General features: G+C 35.4%; 1 long non-coding RNA gene across 2 annotated transcripts in view; it reads left to right on the top strand.

Annotated features, from left to right (window-relative positions):
- The window catches only part of LOC111056352, a 31420-nt gene extending 23537 nt beyond the window's left edge, over positions 1 to 7883 (top strand). For both annotated transcript variants that reach the window (XR_002606434.2, XR_005573227.1), the window contains one exon: positions 7005 to 7883. This is a non-coding gene — a long non-coding RNA (uncharacterized LOC111056352). The remainder of the gene's footprint in view (positions 1 to 7004) is intronic.
- Positions 7884 to 8353: the final 470 nt, after the last annotated feature.

Genomic DNA, 8353 nt, shown 5'->3' on the forward strand with positions numbered 1-8353 from the left:
AACCGCCGTCAAGCTGACACTTTTATTTTATTTATTTTTTTCCTATCTTTAGTTTTAAAATTCATTAATATAATAATCTCTCTTATTATTCTTTCAAATTTATTTATTATTCATAATTTGTAATTTATTTTATTATTGCTAGTGTTTGCCCTCTGTCTGATAATTTGCGACTCCTCCCTGCACACGGACAAATCATCAAGGCAGGGAGAATTTATTCATGTAATTCATAACACTTTTATATTTTGTAAATACGTAATATTTTATGAATAAACCAATTTGAATTTGAAACTTTAAACACAACTATAGTAATTTCTCCAGGAAGAACTTTATTGCGATCATCGAACCTTGCGGTAAGTTGCTACTAAGCTTCGTCGCGTATCACGTAGCACGTCGCAACGTGTTGCATGAAGTCTTGCTTATAAAATGGCGGTTTTCAAACAAAAATTTTGCGTTGACAATTCGATCCGACATCGGTGAAGCCTTTCACACGTACCGAAATCGACACGATCTCTTTCATCTTGGCACAAGATGTGACCATAGAGAGAAAAGATAGCAAGGTGTTGATCCCGTGGTGTTGTGTATCAAGTTGAGATGATACTGTATCATACTGTGTTGATACTGTACCATATTTATTCAATGATTTACAAAACACAAATCATTAAAATGATTAGGAAAGGACCAACAGGCACAGCCCAAAACTGCTCCTTCCCCGAATTTCGATCCATACACTATATTGTTATCAAACATAAAAGCTACCGACCTCTGATCAGTAATTAGCTTGAAATGTTTGCCAACCAAGTAGTGACGCCATTTTGGCAGTGCTTCTTACAATGGCTTGTGCTTCTTTCTCAACACTTGAATGTCTTTGTTCTGCTGGTGAAAGTATCCTTGAGAGGAATGCAACTGGACGGTTTGATTGAGTCAAAGTAGCAGCAATGGTGCTCTCAGATGCATCAGTTTCCACAATAAATTGTGCTTCAGGGTCAATACAGCTTACTACAGATCCAATTAATTCACTTTTTATAGTTTCAAACGATTGTAACCCTGCTTTAGAGAAGGGAAATGCAGTACGGGCAAGAGGAATCACCTTAGTGGCATCTGGTATTAGTGATGCATAATGTGAAAACATACCAAGGGTCCTCCTCAGCGATGCAGTGTCTCTAGGCGGAGATAAATTTTTCAGTGGTTCCAATCGGCTGGGGTCAGGCTTGATAGTTTTGTTAGATATATGATAGCCCAACAAGTTGATCGATTTTAATGAAAATGAAGACTTCTCATTATTGATAGTTAGGTTGTATTTGTTTGCAGCTTTGATAAACTTTTTCAAATTTATATCGTGTTGCTCCTGTGTTTTGCCACAGATTGTAACATCATCAAGGTAAGCATAAGTGTCTTGTAGATGTTCAGACCGTATAACTTGGTCAATTGCACGTTGGAACACTGCCACTCCATTAGTGACCCCAAACGGAATGCGTTTAAACTGGTAGAGTTGACCACATGTCTCAAATGCTGTATAGTGCTTTTCTTCTTTCCTTATCGTAATTTGGTGGTATGCACTTTTCAAGTGGATAGTACTGAAAAACTCATAATTTGCAACTTTGTTTACAATATCATCAATTCTTGGTAGTGGGTAAGCATCCAGTAATGTAAAACGATTTATAGTTTTGGAGTAATCAATGACCATTCTTTTCCTAAGATTTTCGTTTGTAACCACTAACGCTTGAGCTCTCCATGGAGAAATACTAGGCTCTATAACATCGTCTTTAAGCATTTTACTTACTTCATTTTCAATAAACTTCAATTCATCCGTACTGTGTCGATGATATTTGATTGCAATTGGTTTACATTCCGGTTTTAAATTAGAAAACAATGACACCGGTTCTACAGGTGAGGCTGACACGCTACATACGGTTAACTGCGGCTTTTTTCCACCAAAAACTACTTTAATACTTTCATGGTTTTTCAAAATATCATGTCCAACAATTATATCCGCACAAAGCTCTGGTAAGACCGAAAGATTTGCTTGTTTGTAACAGTGATCAAGAATGACAAGATCTACTAAGCATTGCCCTGTTATATTGGATGTGATTGATGTAGTCGCCATTGATACAGTACCCCTACCTGGTCTTATAGGAAGACCTAGGTTAAGAGCAGTAGAATTGTTTATAAAACTCAGAGAATTCCCTGTATCTATCAAAGCAGAGACAGATTTTCCATTAACTAGGGCTCGTACTGACTCTTGTATTGACTCTTTGTCAATCCTCCGGGCGAAGCTGCTAGGTCAGTAGAGTTCATAATATCTTTAGATTTTTTTTATTGTTTGGTTTGTAATTTACTCGACCTGCAGACCTTGGCAAAGTGCCCCTGTTTTCCACAATTATGACAAATTGTATTTTTAGCTGGGCAGCTGACCCGAGGATGTCTCAGATTAGGTACCACAAAAAAAAAACATTTTTCATTAGCAGCAGCTAATAAACAGTTTTCTAAATTATGTGATGTTGAATCAGCATTCTGATTGCTGGCTTGACTATTTGGGAAGAAGTTGCATTTAGTTGGGATGAAGATTGGAAAGCTAATGATTGTTCATATGCAAGTTCCAGGGATCTGGCTTGACTATATGCCTCTTCTAGTGTTAATGCAACATTCTCTAGTAAACGCTGGCGAATTGTAGGAGACTTCATTCCAGCAATAAATGTGTCACGAATATAATCATCCCTATTTCTTTCAGCTGTCACAGCTTTAAACTCACAGTCCTTACTTAATAGTTTTAAGGCATGAAGATATTGATCAATAGTCTCATCAGGCTGTTGTTGACGTGCAGATAGTTTATGTCTTGAAAATATTTCATTTACAGGTTTTACATAGATTCTCCTTAAAGTAGATATAGCATCGTTATATGTACCACTTTCGCTTATGTACTCATAAATATCTGGAGTGATGAAGTTGATGAGTGTTTTGAGCTTTTCAGAGTCTGATGATTGTGTTGCGATACTGGTAATGAAGTTCTGAAAAGTTTTGTGCCAATGTGTCCATTCCTTGCTTGCAGTTGATAAGTTTGGATCCACACTAAACTTGTCTTGCTTCAGTATCGTATTCATTTAAAATATCAAGTTATCAAAATTGTAATAGGAATGAGAGTAAACACGACATAAGTATTCAATACCTTTAGAAAGGTTTTTAATAACTTGAACTATACAGGTTTCGAATTGGAATGAGTTTATTTGGAGACTTAGTAACAGTAATAACAAATTCAAAAACATATGTTGTTATACTACAGAAGATTTTAGAATATAGTTGTTTCAGAACCAAATATGGAAGAATTATCACACCTTATTATCACTACAATAGAAAATAATCACATATTGCAAACATATTTATTCAATAATTAATTTGATAATGTTTCTTCCTTATTAATAGGTTTCCATCTGTTGTCTCCTTTAATAAAGATTATTATTATTATAAAAACATTTAAAGAAGCACTGGAAAACTTGATAACTTTCCCTTGTGATTTCCTAATTAGCCGAGCGAAGTGAGATCTAAGATTCAAGTCTACGATTTAGCATTTATCTTTATGTCTATATGTTTATATTTATGCTTCGTATATCAAAATGCCGTGAAGCGTCTCAATGAAATCATCAAAATTACACCTGTCTGGTACTCTATACACCTCGAGAAAAATTACATTCTATTCTGGAACAAGAACCGCAGAAACTTCACATATACTGGCTATTGACATTTCCTTCAAGTAAGTAAGCTCACAGTATTTGATATCATCTCTTACATAAATAGCCGTACCACCCCTCCGTCCTATTGGTCTACTGTATTCACTAGCCAATCTATATCCAGTTAAACCAACCTCCATTATCTCAAACGCATTCAACCAGTGTTCACAAATACCCAAAATGCTGACATTATGCTCTCTAATCAAATCACCCAATCATCAGATTTGTTCATGACACCCTGCACATTCCAATGGAGGAGCATTTCAAAATTAGACTGCACAACTTCTGATGTTCATCACTATTTTCATAAATGAGTAGATGTGACACTTCCAAGACTCCTATTCAATACTCTGAAATCGATTAGCTGAGAAAAGTTCACCATTACAACTATTCCAATTAACCGATCATCCAATATAATTCAAATCAAATCAAATAGTTTCATTATTTGTTCTTGACCAAGTACTCATACAAATAGGAGTTGCTATCATAATCACATACATAATACATTCTTGATTAACAGAACAAATAATCAAAACACGAACATTACAAAAAATCCTGCTACGATAGTATCATCCTCAGTCATCTCTCTTGTTTTCAATACTATGTGCCAGTTGCTCAAAAGCCAGGCAAATTTTAATCGTGATTAATTCCACGAGAAACAATGCAGCATTCTAAAGCAGCATGGGATGTGAACAAAAATGAAATAAATCTTCCTAAAAAACTAAATCAGGTACCTATTGACCCCAATGAGCTGAACAAATCTTTCTTAAATGCTGGTACAAGCAAACAGGCCCAAGTACCAAAACCACACCCTGAGAACATATTACCTGCCCTAAATCCCACATACAAATTTAAGTGGACCTTCATAACAGTAGATGATCTTCATAAAGCAGTGAGCAAACTCACAAACAGTAGAGCAGAAGACTACTATGGCCTCTCAAACTTTTTAATTAAAAATATAAATCAAACAGATTGAACTGCCGCTAGTCAGTCTCTTAAATAAAATATTGGACGAAGGAGTCTTTCCAGATTGCTTAAAAGTCACAGTCACTATCCCTGTTTTTAAGAAAGGTGATAAAACTGACCCAAACAACTACCGTCCCATCTCTCTCATACCAATATTTTCCAAAATAGTTGAAATTATTATGCACCAACAGCTGAGCCTGTTCTTTCTTTGAAAAAAAAAATGTCTTCTGAACTCTGCTCAATTTGGATTCCGAACAAAGCTTTCAACAGTTAAGGCAGTAGAGAGCATTGTATCTGACATTTATGAAGGCTTTGTAAACAAATTACTAACTAGCGCAAACCTATTGGATTTGAGCAAAGCCTTTGACTCTATTTCACATGAATTATTAATTAATAAAATGAAACACTATGGAGTTGATGACAGGTCAATAATATTATTACAGTCATACTTGAGTAATCGGCTACAGATTGTTAGCACAAATAATAAATTCTCTGATCTTCTGGAAGTAGGAAAAGGTGTTCCCCAAGGCTCTATTTTGGGACCCTTCCTCTTCATAGTGTATATCAATGACCTGCCCAAACATTTAGCATGTAAAGTTGTTCTCTACGCAGACGACACAACATACTCATTAACACTGACAAATGTGAAATATCTTTAGCTGTTAAGAGAAAGCTTATGTTAGAAAGATGCACAGAATGGTTCAATGCTAACTGCGTTCAAGTTAATGAAACCAAAAGTGAAGAGATAATTTTTAATATGAAAATTAGCAATGAATCTAATAAATCCGTAAAACTTCTAGGGATAAAATTAGATGAAAAACTGAACTGGAGGATCATGTGGCCTTAATTTGCTCAAGGCTTGCACGTGTTAATTTTCTGTTGCTTAAATTAAAAAGTAATGTCAGTAACAACTTGCTGCTGAGTTCCTATTTTGCGTTTTTCCATAGCCACCTAACATATGGCATAATACTCTGGGGTAACTCCACTGGCTCAGACAGAGTTTTTAAATAGCAAAAGATAAAGCTCTGAGATGTATCTGTGGGCTGTCTCCTCAAGATTCCTGCAGGGAGACCTTCAAGAAATTGAAAATAATGACAGTGCCCAGTTTGTACATATATAGCTGTACAACTCACATTAACGAAAATATCAATAAACTTGCAACCAGAACATCTATTCATGCACACAACAGTAGAAAAAAACACACAATAGATCTACTTATTAATAAGACAATAATTTTGTCTTACTGTTTTGTTTGGTAATCTTATTAGCATAGTCTTAGTATATTGTGTTATTTAATTAGTGATATAAGTGATGCACTGTAACTCACTCTCCATCTCTAGCACCATCATCATCATCAACCAGCCCATACTAGACTTATTAGAATACTTATGTTAAATCTCATTAGTGATATAAGTGTTGCAATGTAACTCACTCTTCATCTCTAGCACCATCATCATTATCATCCAGCTCATACTAGACTTAAAATACTTATGCTGTTAAATAAGTTGTCTGGAATAAATTGAAATTGAAATTGTGCAGCCGGGCTTAAGTTACCATATCACGGTCAAGCCTTGTAATGAATAATATCCTTTTCCAAGAATAACATTGTATGAAAACATATAGGGCCGGCTTCCGTGCTCGGGATTTAGCTTAGGAAAGTCCTAGACTTTAAACAGCTGGAGTCAGAAAATTGGCTTTCCAAAACGGGGCGTAGTCGCAGCTTTTATAACAGTAGTCGTGGTTTTTATTTTCTAATTTCTATAATTGGAAACGTTTTTCCTTGACGAAATTAGACATTCCTAAATAATTCAAAATAGCTGAAACTTTACACTATTTTCTCTTTATTTTATTTTGTGTTCAATTTTCTAGTTTTTCGAAATTTAATTCAAACGTGACTATGACAATGACTGCGACTACGCCCCGTTTTGGGGCATACTGGCCACTGACGAGCTTTCTAACAAGCCAACACGCCACCCAGAATTTGTTCTATGTCCTACGATTTGGCTGACAATCAGCTGTTGATGAATATTAGCCAATCGGGGCACATTCTGTGTGGCTTATTTGGCTTGTTGCAACACTCGTCGGTGGTCAGATTCATCTACAAAAATGGAGTTATAATAGTGATTCCACATTATACCTACAAACTCAAAAATCTATTCAAATTTATTGAGTTATTGTTTTGGTTTGTTGGAACGCTTGTCAGTGGCCAGCTCAATCTGTCATGATGATGATTTTACATTCTCCCTTCAAACTCAAAAGCTTCTGTTTCGATTTATTGAATTATTATTGTTTTCAATTCTGTTAATTTCCTTTCAGGTACGTTAGCGTTTCTCTGGCTGGTGGTTCAAGTCCAGGCCTCAGTTTAACAGGCGTTAGCGGCTCAATCCTGCTCGAGAACCCAGTCTGGGAAAATGTGCTGACACTGCGACAGCTGACCGACGAAGTTAGCAGCACACTGTTCGGCCTGCAGAGTCGCTCCATCACTCTGGTAGACAGCGCCGGAAAACAGCTGACTCAGGCGTCCATATCGAAAATGGCGTCAACTGTGATAACGTGTTCACTATAATAGGGTTAAGAGACTATGGGCTGTTTTTATAAACTATTTTAATAATACTGTCTTAGCTAAGTAAGCGTTTATGAACAAATCAGAACTATTCTTGTAGTTTGACTATTATTATTGGTTTTTTATTGGTTGCTTAGCAACGAACCGCGCTTTGCTGAGACTGTTCTTTATAATATTTTATTAATAACTATTCATAATTCTAAATACTGAATATTAACTCAACGATTATGATTGGATCCTGTTATTGGCTGGTCAGCAACAAAACGTGCTTTGCTAAGACCGTTCTTGATAATTGTTTATAAATACTGCACCTTTGACATGGGGTGTAACCACGTAGGGCACATTGCTTAGTGTGAGTTTGAACTTGAATCTACTGGTGAATTAGATGTAGCTACGGTCTGATATATTGTAGTGTGATGAGTTTTCAGTTGAAATCATCGTATTACTTTTATTCAGAATAATTATCTTACACTGTGCTAACAGCCTATAATTTGAAGTAGGAACTTCAGTCTACTTTTGAAGATGAGAATATTTTTAGCCAAAGGTTTAAACTTGTAGCCTACGGTTTTATTAAATCAATACAACCTCTATTGAATAATGTGATAATAAAAATAGAGTGAGTTATTTAAAAACTTGTTTCTATTTTTTAGAGTTACCCTACCGTACCCTTCATGACTAGTTCTTGTGTAAAATTGTAAAATGCAATATGTAAAATGTTTAAATCTTATGTGTGAGTTTGAGTCTTATTTATGGATCTTACATTTGATTTGGAGTTCAATGCAACCGTTTTCAAGTTTATAACGTCAATGGTTACTGAGGCATTCTAAAAATGTGAAAAAATCAGTAGATTTCATAGAATGCACCAATAATTATTGTAATAGTATATCAATAACCATTGGCAAAATAATTTTTTGTTATCACCAATATGTTATCAAATGTTCAAATCTTATGTAAAATTTGATTTGGAGTTCAATGCAACCGGTCTCAAGTTCATAACGTCAATAATTATTGAGCGAGACATTAAAAAATATGGGCACAATTCATCAGTATATTATTACTTGGAATATCCCATGGGTGCCCTCCCACGACTCACCTCCTTTAA

The sequence above is a fragment of the Nilaparvata lugens genome, chromosome X (genome assembly GCF_014356525.2).
Source record: "Nilaparvata lugens isolate BPH chromosome X, ASM1435652v1, whole genome shotgun sequence".
Taxonomy (NCBI): Eukaryota; Metazoa; Arthropoda; class Insecta; order Hemiptera; family Delphacidae; genus Nilaparvata; species Nilaparvata lugens.